Genomic DNA, 12,010 nt, shown 5'->3' on the forward strand with positions numbered 1-12,010 from the left:
GTCCTCACCTTCAGGTTGCAGTGTGGACAGAGCAGGGACACAGGCCCTTCTTGTCCATCTATTGTGGCTAAAGTGAGCAGATGAAGCCCAGGGTTTTCAGGGATACCTGGGACCCGCGCTCAGTGGCCACCTTACTTTAGCTCTGGCAAAATGCTTCCTCTACCATTGTTTAAAGATTCAAAATACTTGGGTTCAGAGGCTTTTCCAATGTGCTAGATAGCAAGGGTATAATTAGACATTTCCCAGCTACATGTAGCCACTTTAATTTTGATGCTGTCTTCATTCTCTCACACATGCTCAGTAACCTGAAAATTTAGGCGTTCTCATCTCCTTTTTTAATTATTAGGGAGCATTATCACGGTTTGACAGGAATATCTGATTTTATGCATCTTGTCTCTAACAACTGCCAAAAGTTTCTAGTTCACATTCAATTGTAGGCTTCAAAGCCAGGTTTTGATAATACAGGCATTCCATCACATTTGCCTTAAGATTCATGGCACAGCTCAGGCCAGGGTTTGGTAGTGATTGTTAATATAAATCCACTTTGGAGATAGATGCAAGTACAAATTACAGAATGTCAGGGTGCAATTTGATTTTGAATGCTTTTTTTTTTTTTTTTTTTTGCTATTATAAATAATGAAGGATGTTGAAGATGGTTCAGCATGTTCTATTGGATATAATTAAAATCCCAAAGGTTGTGGTTTTTAAAAGCTGCATCTGCCTGTTGCCTGCTGGGATTTAGAGGTGACTGGAAGGTTTCAGGGCTGGGCTTTGTTCTAGTCTCTCTCTTTACTGATTTGTATTTTTATCCTACTATGTGTTTTAGAATAAAACACAAATTAGTTGTTTTAAAAGATAAGGTAAGTTTTAATTTTTATAAAACTCTTCTTTGAGCTTCAATATTTATAAGAATAAGCCCTGTCTTTATCCCCTTTTATAGCAGTGCCCACCATAATTTGAAACTCTATTTCCAGCCATGGCCCCACCTCAGCGGTGCCCCTGCCTGACCGAGGTTGGCCGAGCACTGTCCCAGGGATGTGAGGGCGTGGTGTCATCTCATCTCTTGGAGTGCTCATTTGTTCATATCATAAGAATTAGGTGTTTTAAGGCATTAGTGCTATGTGTAATTGAAAATAGTTTCCCCAGCTGCCAGTCTGCTGAGTCCTGCAGACCAGCTGTTTTCCACGACCACAGAATTGAAATTCGACTCTGAGTGGGGACATGTCAGCTGGAAGCTAGCAGCTGTGGAGCAGCACTGAGCCACGTCTGACTCTGGATGTGGTCAAGGCCAAGGAGAGCCCTTGTTTAGCAGTTTTGGAGTGAGGTGGGCTGGCCCAGGAGCCTTCAGGGAAAAGAGCTGCCAACCTGTGCTCTCTGATGGAAACCCTGAGAGAGCGAAGGCAGAATTAAGAATGGGAGGAAGCCAGGCATCGTGGCTCACGCCTGTAATCCCAGCACTTTGGGAGGCCAGGGTAGGCGGATCATGAGGTCAAGAGATTGAGACCATCCTGGCCAACATGGTGAAACCCTGTCTCTACTAAAAATACAAAAATTAGTTGGGTGTGGTGGCACGTACCTGTAGTCCCAGCTACTCAGGAGGCTGAGGCAGGAAAATAACTTGAAGCTGGGAGGTGGAGGTTGCAGTGAGCCAAGATTGCACCACTGCACTCCAACCTAGCAACAGAGCGAGACTCCATCTCAAAAAGAAAAAAAAAAGAAATAGAAAAAAAAAGAAAACAATGGGTAGAGTCCCAGAAGAGTCCAAGGAGGCTCTTGGCCCAAAAATGTCTCATAGATATTGTCCATTTTATAAATTATATTAGCAAAAAAATTGTGTGTAAATCATACCATTATTCAGGAATCTATCTAATAATACTTGTCTTTTTTTTTTGACACGGAGTCTCACTCTGTCACCCAGGCTGGAGTGCAGTGGCATGATCTCGGCTCACTGCAAGCTCTGCCTCCTGGGTTCACTCCATTCTTCTGCCTCAGCCTCCCAAATAGCTGGGACTACAGGTGCCTGCCACTGCGCCCGGCTAATTTTTTTTTTTTTTGTATTTTTAGTAGAGACAGGGTTTCACCGTGTTAGCCAGGATGGTCTTGATCTCTTGACCTCGTGATTTGCCTGCCTCGGCCTCCCAAAGTGCTGCGATTACAGGTGTGAGCCACCGTGCCCAGCCAACTTGCCCTTTTTAGAGAAAACATTTTTTAGAATCCCCCTGAATTTTCCCCCGATCAATTTAGATTTGCTGCAGAATTTGGTCCCAGGGAGTGGCATATAGTAAGGATGGCTGAGTGGGAGTTCCAGATCTCTCCATCTTTTGGTCCTGCCTCATTTCTATTTCTACATGTGAGGTTTGCAGAGAGAGAGCAATCACATTTCTAGGCTCTCTGAGACCCCTCTCTCTTCCGAGTGGAAGTGTAAATTTGGTCAGGAGCAGGTGGGTGCACAGCGGAGGTCCAATGGCAGACAGGTGGGGGTTAGTAGCAGCAGTTAGCAAGAGAGGCCTCATTAGGCACCCTGGACGCTGAAGGGTGCTTTCATGGGGGTGCGAGATTGGGAGGGGGTTGGAGCCCCTGTGCTCCTGGCCGCCTTCAGTGGGGCTCTGTGTTGAGGAGTTTTGTCTTTGGGAAACCTGCAGATTCCTGCCAATCCCCACTCCTCCTTATTTCAGGATTATTTGGCCTCTCTCCTCTTGTTGTTTTATGGATGGCGTGCCTCCAGATCAGTAACTAGTTCAGGGATGCCTGCTTCCTCTCCTGACAAAGAGAAGCCTTCAAGGCACTTGCGGCCTTTGAAATAGCAAAGACACAAAATGTTCGGCTGTTATTTTATCTTTGGAGTCAAGAATGTGGGCACGTGTTCTGCAGCTGTGAACTCTGGCACACGCAAGGGGAAGGTTTGAATTATGGGGACTGCAGCTCCCTGTCTTCAAGTAGGGGACAGAGAGAGGGAGGCACGTGGCTGTGCCTTCTGGCTGTGCTGCACCTAGAGTCTGGGCCTTTTTGCTTTGCCTTTAGTTATGGGCCCGCCACATTCTTCTTTCTGGACTTACTGTGAAGCCTAGCAGTGTCAGGCCTCAGAAAGATGTGCTGACCACGATGCCAGGGGCCGTCCACCTCGCCACCCTATTTCCTCTCTTCATTCACAGATAAGAAGGCATGGTTCTGGGTCCTGATGCCTCCACCAGGAAAGCAGAGAGATGATGTTCAAGCCTCCTCTGCACAGGGCATAGCTGGTGCGATAGAGGAGAGGCTGAGCCTTGGGGGCTGTTCCACACACCTGGCTTCCGCAAGGTGCAACCTCCCCTTCTGCAGAGCAAGGATGTCGATGGTGTTTAAGTGGGCCATAGGTGGATCTAGATGCTTGGCCAGGTAACTGGCAGGTGAGGGTGCTGATTAGCTGTTGGTTCACCTGCTCTGATTTATTCAGCAGCTACCATTTTGTGCTTATTCTGGGTCAGGCATCAGGAAGAAAACAATGAGCCAACAGTCTCCTGTTCCTCACAGAGGAAGAGAGATAATCAACAAACAGACCCGTGAGGCATTTCAGGGGTGATGAGTTCTACAAAGAACACAACGCAGGGGGATGGGATAAGAGTGGCTGGGCTGGGGTGTGGGCCACCCGGATGACTTTGGGGAGGGCAGTGGGACCTCCCCTTCTCAGTGGGACTGGAGAAGAGGTCCCATCTACACTCACATCTTCCCCATCATCTAATACAGGAAAAATCCCAGAATGCCAGCCAGGGTATGGTCACGTGACAGGGGATTGGCCAGTCAGGTTCTCCTGATGAGGATTTGACTGTGGAAGGAACAGCAGTTAGGAAATTATGTTTGGAAGTGAGGGGAACCCCAAACCTTATTTTCCAGCTTTCCTGAATGCAATGGGAGCTCCCTGGGAGCTTAGGCTTAGGCTAGCCAGAGTAGTATGTGTCTGTATTTGGCAACACACGACACTGACTGATGAAAAATTATTAAGAAATTATTCTTAGGAGGAAAAAGGCATAATGTAGGAAAATGTGAGCACTAAAATTGTAGACAATTTCAGCAATACTCCCAAGCTAAGTGGGGTGGGAAAAGGGAAAAGTGTGATAAGATTCTTATGTTTCTTAGAGAGTACTGAAAATATTCAATGATGATCAGTTCTCAGTGTGGAACAAAAAGTATGGTCTTAGGTTTGTGAAAATATTAGAAGTAAACATAAAACAAAGGGAGACACAAGCATGGTTTGAAAACAACCTAATGATGTGTTCTTTATAAGACAAATACCAAAATTAAATTACACAGAAAGGTTAAAAATAGAGATGGGCAAAGATATAAAAGCAAATGTTTTAGAAAATGAAGCTTAAAGTTATATGATCATAAAAGTAGAATCTAGGCAAAAAACATTACATGGATCAAAGAGGTATATTTTCTATTGATGAAAGTGATATTCCAAGTTAGCCAGTGGTTTAACTAAAGAATATATGAAAATAAACAACAAAATAAAACAAAGCCAAAAGTACATATGTAATGAAATGGAACAGTAAAATTATGGTAGGCTTGATCAAGAAAGCCATAATTAGGTTCTTTGAGAAGATCAACAAAATAAAAAAATCCTTGAGAAGTCTAATAATAAAATTGAAGGAAGGAGGGAAAGAAAGAGAAACAGAGGGAGAGAGGAAGAAAAAGAGAGAGACACAGATAGAACCACAAATAGTGAATATCAGGTATAAGAAAGGAGTTTTAGGTCAGGGGGCAGCAAAAATTTTTTGTGAACAACCAGAGTAAACATATCTGGGTTGTGGGCCACATACAGTCAATGTTTCAACTACTGAACTCTGCCAGTGTAGCTCAAGAACTACCATAATCATTAGTAAATGCATGGGTGTGGCTATATTCCAATAAAACTTTATTTACAAAAGCAGACGATCTACTAGATTTGGTGTGAGGGCCATAGTTTGCTGATCCTTTTTTTTTTGGGTTTGAGGCATGGGAGCATCTGGTCAAGATGGCTCAGTAAAATATACACTTTGACACAACCCATTGTGTTGCGAATTTCTAGTAATGATAGATGAAACGTAAAAAGAGAAAACTAAAACATTCAAATTCAAAACAAGATAAATATTTTCATGAACCAGAAAAATAGACAAAACCCCAGACAGAGAATTGCAAAGCATGGCAGTGCTGAGCAGGGCTGTGGTGGAGAGTGGACAGCTTGTTGGGTCTGAGAGTGGGCTGATGTGGCTGGAAATTCAGGGAATCCCTGCAGGGAGCTAGACTTGCTCCACCAGAGATGAGCTCTGAAGTGACCTCTCTTATTAAGGAGAAAATTATGAGATCTCTGCTACATTCTGGACTGTTGTTGCTTCTCAAAGAGGTTAACACATGCCAGGGCCTTCTTGAAAATTGGGGCTATTTTTGGTTGTCATGATTGGGGAAGCCCCTCTAGTCTTTAAGCAGAGGAGCAGGTAATACTAGACCTTCTGCCACCCACAGATCTGCAAAATTGATCTGTTCTGAATGTCCCAACAGACTATATTTATTATACCTAGAAATTCATGATATTTTAGAATATGATACTACAGAAAAGTTTTTATAAGATAAAATTTCCATCAATGTTGTAGAAGATTGTTAGGAAAAGAGAAGCTTATGTGGGGACAAAAAAGTATTGTCAATCTTTTTTTGTTAAGTGGCTTAAAACTACACAGTTATTTTCTCCTATTTTCCATGGGTCAAGAGTCCAGGTACCATGTGGCTGAGTCTTCTGCTCACATCTAATTAGTCAGCAGTCTAGGTAGTGGTTAGACTGCATTCGTTTCCAGAGCCTGTGGTCCTCTTCCTAGCTCGTATGGTCATTGGAAAAATTCAAATTCAGTTTCTTCCTGTTGTAGGACTGAGGTCCCTGTTTTCTTGCTCAATGTTAGCCAGGGGCTGCTCTTGACTCATAGAGGTTGGCTATATCCTCACTCACTCACAACATGAGAGCTTAGTTCTTCAAGACCTGCAAAAGTATCTCTCCATCTATTCATTTTTTAAAAATAAATGTGTTGTCAACAGGTGTTGGAGAGGATGTGGAGAAATAGGAACACTTTTACACTGTTGGTGGGATTGTAAACTAGTTCAACCATTATGGAAAACAGTATGGCAATTCCTCAAGGATCTAGAACTAGATGTACCATATGACCCAGCCATCCCACTACTGGGTATATACCCAAAGGATTATAAATTATTCTACTACAAAGACACATGCACACGTATGTTTATTGCAGCACTATTCACAATAGCAAAGACTTGGAATCAACCCAAATGTCCATCAGTGACAGACTGGATTAAGAAAATGTGGCACATATACACCATGGAATACTATGCAGCCATAAAAAAGGATGAGTTTGCGTCCTTTGTAGGGACATGGATGCAGCTGGAAACCATCATTCTTAGCAAACTATCACAAGAAGAGAAAACCAAACACTGCATGTTCTCACTCATAGGTGGGAACTGAACAATGAGATCACTTGGACTCGGGAAGGGGAACATCACACACTGGGGCCTATCATGGGGAGGGGGGAGGGGGGAGGGATTGCATTGGGGAGTTATACATGATATAAATGATGAATTGATGGGTGCTGATGAGTTGATGGGTGCAGCACACCAACATGGCACAAGTATACATATGTAACAAACCTGCACGTTATGCACATGTACCCTAGAACTTAAAGTATAATAAAAAAAATAATAAAAAATAAATGTGTCGTCTATTTGCTTTCAGCTGTGGAAGGAAAATAGCATGTGTGCTCACCCTTATTCCTGTTCCATGCCATGCCGTCCCTTATGGAGTGACTTCGACACTTTCTCCTAACAAGGCCCAGCCCATTCGCGAGAATATCGTGGTGCTCCTTTCTTTTTCACTTTGACAGTCCGTAGTTTGTCTTGATGTGTTCTCACCACTATAATTAAAGTCATTTCCTCCTTTTCTCCAGCCACACAAACAAATGTGCTCTATTATTACTTATCCTGTCAATTATTTTTAATCTGTGCCCATCCTATCTCCACTGTTTCCTTTTCTTGTGCTTCTTGTGCAGAAATGGCTTATACTTTTTGAACTTTTTCTTGAACATTTTGTTCTGCCCATCCTTTCACTTCTTTTCTTCAAGACTCCAATTATATGCATAATATAACTTCTGATATTGTCCCAGAAGTCCCTAAGGCTGTGTTCATTTTCTTTTCAATCGTTTTTCCTCTCTGATGTTCAGACTGAATAATTTCTATTAATCTATTTAAAAGTTACATGACTTTTTTGGGTAATTTCTTATTCTGCTATAAAGTTTATCCCATGTTTACTTTTATTCCAAATATTATATATTTTTTCATTTTAGAATTTCTATTCTTACAGTTAATTTCTATTTCTCTGCTGTGATGTCCTATCAGTTAATTAATTACAATCATATTTTCATTTAGGTTATTGAGGAGAGTTATAATAACTAATACCTTCACCCACTTATTCTAGTATCTAGGTCATCCTGAGCTGCTCTCTGCTGATTGTCTTTTCTCTCTTATTCTTTAGATGTTGAGTAATTTTGTATCGTAGCCTGGACATTGTGAATGTTATATTGAATTTTATTACATATAAGACCCTGAATTTTCTTATATCCCTGCAAAGACTTGAATTTGTTTAGAAGGTAAATAACTTGGTTAGATTCAACCTGCAAACTATCTCTTGGGAAGCAACTCACATCTCAGGTCTGTTCTTTCAGACCTGGCTGAACTCCTTGAAGTTTGTCCTGAACATGTGCTTTAAGGGCCAGCCAGAGACTTGGCCAGAACAGGGTTTGTAGCTCCCTTTCTCTGGCTCTCTCCTTTCTGAGATACCCTCTCACTTTCCAAACACCCTGGTTGTCCTGAATTTTACCCTCTGGTTCTTCCTTAGAAAGCTGGCACAGGCTGGGCCTGGTGACTCTCACCTATAATCCCAGCACTTTGGGAGGCCGAGGAGGGCAGATCATGAGGTCAGGAGTGCAAGACCAGCCTGGCCAACATGTTGAAATCCTGTCTCTACTAAAGATACAAAAAAATTATCTGAGTGTGGTGGTGCATGCCTGTAATCCCAGCTACTCTGGAGGCTGCGGCAGGAGAATAGCTTGAATCCAGGAGTCGGAGGTTTCAGTGAGCCGAGATCACACCATTGTACTTCAGCCTGGGCAACAGGGCGAGACTCCATCTCAAAACGAAATAAAACGGAACAAAAAAACAAGGAAAGTTGGCATGAAAGTTTTCTACTGGAGTTTTAGCCATTCTGTGGCATGTAGACAGGAGCTGTCCTCAGGCTAGAAGTTGTGAAAATAAGACATTCAGATTATGAGAGCAAGATGGCAGCCTGGAAAGCCCTACTGCTTGTCTTGTGCACAAAAACAACTAAAACAATGAACAATTACTTTCTGATGAAAATTACTGAAGGAGAGCACCAGAGTGCATCAAAGGAGTAACAGAAACCCTGGTGAGCACAGAAACTCAGAATGGAGAATGGAAGGACACTCCCAGCCTTCAGCACCCATGCCCCACTGGAGCTAAAGCTGAGCACTGCCTCCAAAGGAAACAGTGCCCTCTCGGAGCTGCTCCAAAAACCTCCCCTAGTTGCAGCTGTGTCCTGCCCCATGGGACTCAAGCTGAAACCTCCCAGGGTACCATTTGGTGATCCCCGCATACTCCTAGCAGACACGGCTGTACCTTGCCCTCCTGTACTCGAGCTGAAGTGATACTTGGTGTCCTGGGGTAACAGTGCTGTGGCTGCCTACACCCTGCTGTGCCTGAGCTGAAGTGGTACCCTGCCTCCAGGGAAAATAGCTTGGCGACCCAAAGCAGTCATGCCTCCCTGGAGCCTAGGTTGAAGCAGTGCTCTGCCTCTCAGGAAATGGTGTCTTGGCCACCCAAAGTGGTTATGCACCACAGTACCAAAGCCGAATCAGTGCACTACAACCCAGGGAAATGGGCTTGGGCAGCCCAGAGCAGTCATACCCCGCAGGCTTCAGCTGAAACAGTGCATTGCCCCATAGGGAACTGGTTCCCTTGGCCGAGCTAAGCAGCTACACTTCCCAGCACTGAGCTGATGGAGTACCCTATGTCCCAGAGAAACAGAGCAGTGGCTCAACTGAGACCCTTGTCCTATAGCCAAAATACTCAAGTACCCTACTTCCCTGGAGCTGGACTCACCCCCTAAAGTCTGAGCTGCTGAGACACTCCGCTTCCTGGGGAGTAGTTATAACTGTGTTAGTCACTTCTCTACAGGGCCCAGACAACAGCTGTGCTCTCATTTTGGGGTCCTTGCTACTGCTGCACCTGGTCTCAAAGAGTCTGGGTGACTGCCACGTCTCATTATCACAGAGTCTACCATTGCCACTCCAGGAAACCTCATTTCCTGTGACCCAAGTTGCCACTAACTTCTATGGGCTCAGGTTCCTAAATTGCAACCATCCTCTGCTCTTTGGGCCTAAATCTCCAGAGCACCTCTTCCTCCTCAGAGCCATGTCAGTGCTCTGTCCTGCCCCCAGGGTCAGAGTCTGAGCTAATCCAACCGAGCTTCCTGGTCCTGAGCTGTTAGGGGGTGCCTCCACGTCACAGATTCTATGATCTTCTAGGCAACCCACATCCAACTTTGCCATAGAGAGTAAACCTACACTCCAAGACTCAGGTGCCACAATAGCTTCACAAAACCCAGAGCATAGGATGCTGATGCCACAATCACTTCACGCACCTGCACCTGGAACTCAGAGCCACTACAGCTGCTTGTAGGACAAGTTAGATTTGATACAAAGATGGATCTCCTTGGCTAAGTCCCCACTGTGGGAAAAATAAGAATAGGAGGACCACAAAAGCCCTGACATTAAGAACCTTAACAACCTATGCTACCACCACTGCTACCACAAACCTCTACAGCCTAGGCCACTGAGGCACCCACAGTTATTGTTGACCTTGAGCATAGCCAACAAAGCTGCACAAATACTATACCACTGCACCTACTTGAAAACAGGGTCACCACAACCTTCCCAGTTGGCACACTAAGACCTAATTGCAGGTGAAAGTGTTTCTCTATGAAAGCCACTCTAGAAATTTTAATATTTCAGTTATTTCACCAGGTGCACGGACATCAATGAAGGGATGTAGAAACTTGAAAAGGCAAGGAAATATGACATCACCAAAGGAATAATAACTCTCCAGTAGCAAACTCCAATTAAAAGGAAATCAGTGCATTTCCAGAAAAGAAATTCAAAATACTTATCTTAAGGAAACTCAACAAGATGCAAAACAATACAGATAGATAATGAAATCAGGAAGACAATTTATGATATGAATGAGAAATTCAACAAACAAATACAAATCATAGAAAAGCACCAAACAGAAATCTTGCAACTGAAAAATTCAATTAATGAAATAAAAAAAATATAAAAGAGCACTCCAATAGCATACTTGATCAAACCGAAGACATAATCTCTGAACTTGAAGATAGGTAGTTTGAAAGCGCTTAGTCAGGTAAAAAAGCACAACAGTGAAGAAAGCCCACAAGACTTATAAGATACCATTAAATAAACATTGAAAAAGCCAAAATATGATATGGGAGTTTCAGAAAGATAAAATAAGAACAAAGACATAGAAAACCTATTTAATAAAGTAGTAGCTAGGAGAGATGTGGTCTAGATCCAGTAAAAGGAAAAATCCTCAAGTAGATCAACCCAAAAATGTCCTTCCTGAGGCATATTATGGTCAAATTGTCAAATCAAAGACAACAAGAGAATTCTAAAAATAGCAAGCGAAAAGTGTCAAGTCATATAGAAGGAAATAATTATTAGACTAACAGAAGAGTTCTTTGCAGAAACCTTACAAGCCAGGAGAAAATGAGATAATATATTCAAAGTGATGAAAGAAAAAAATTGTCAGCCAAGGATACTGCTATACTTGGCAAAGCTATGCTTCAGAAATGAGGAAGAAATAGTTTTTCACAGACAAAAACTGAAGGAATTCATCAGCACTAAACAGGACTTACAAGAAATTCTCAAGAGAATCCTACAACTAGAAGCAAAAAGATGATAATCATTATCATGAAAACATGCAGAAGTATAAAACTCACTGGTAGAGCAGATACACAAAGAGAAAAAGAATCAAGCCACATATTACTACCGTCAAGCCATATTACTCCTGTAAAACTACCAAACCACAATGATAAACATTAAGAGAATGAGAAAGAAACAAAGGATATACAAAACAAGCAGAAAATAATTAACAAAATGACAGTATTAGGTCCTCACCTATCAATAATGAACTTGAATATAAATGGATAAATTCCTTACTTAGAAGATACAGACTAGAGGAATGGATTTTTAAAAATTACCCAACTATATGCTGCCTAAAAGAAACATCATCTGAAAAGACACATAGACTAAAAGTGAAGAGATGCAAAAGGATATTTCATGCAAACAGAAGCCAATAGCAAGCAGGAGTAGCTATACATACATCAAATGAAACACTTCAAGTTAAAAACTGTAAAAAAAAAAGACAAAGATGGTCATTGCACTATGATCAAGATTCATTCAGCAAGAGGCTACAACAACTGTAAATATATATGCACCTAATAGCAGTGCACCCAGATATATAAAGAAAATATTGCTAGATCCAAAGGCAGAGATATACTACAATAAAATGAGAGTTGGAGACTTGAACACCCCAGTCTCAGCATCAGGCAAGTGACAGAAAGTCAACAAAGAAACATTGGATTTGAACTGCACTGTAGACAAAATGGACCGAACAGACAATTACGAACATTTCATTCAACAACTGTAGAATGTGGTCTATCTTTCATTAGGATAGACCTCATGGTAGGCCACAAAAGAAGTCTCAACACATTTAAGAGAATTGAAATCGGCCGGGCGCGGTGGCTCAAGCCTGTAATCCCAGCACTTTGGGAGGCCGAGACAGGCGGATCATGAGGTCAGGAGATCGAGACCATCCTGGCTAACACGGTGAAACCCCGTCTCTACTAACA

The sequence above is a fragment of the Piliocolobus tephrosceles genome, chromosome 8, assembly GCF_002776525.5.
Source record: "Piliocolobus tephrosceles isolate RC106 chromosome 8, ASM277652v3, whole genome shotgun sequence".
NCBI lineage: Eukaryota > Metazoa > Chordata > Mammalia > Primates > Cercopithecidae > Piliocolobus > Piliocolobus tephrosceles.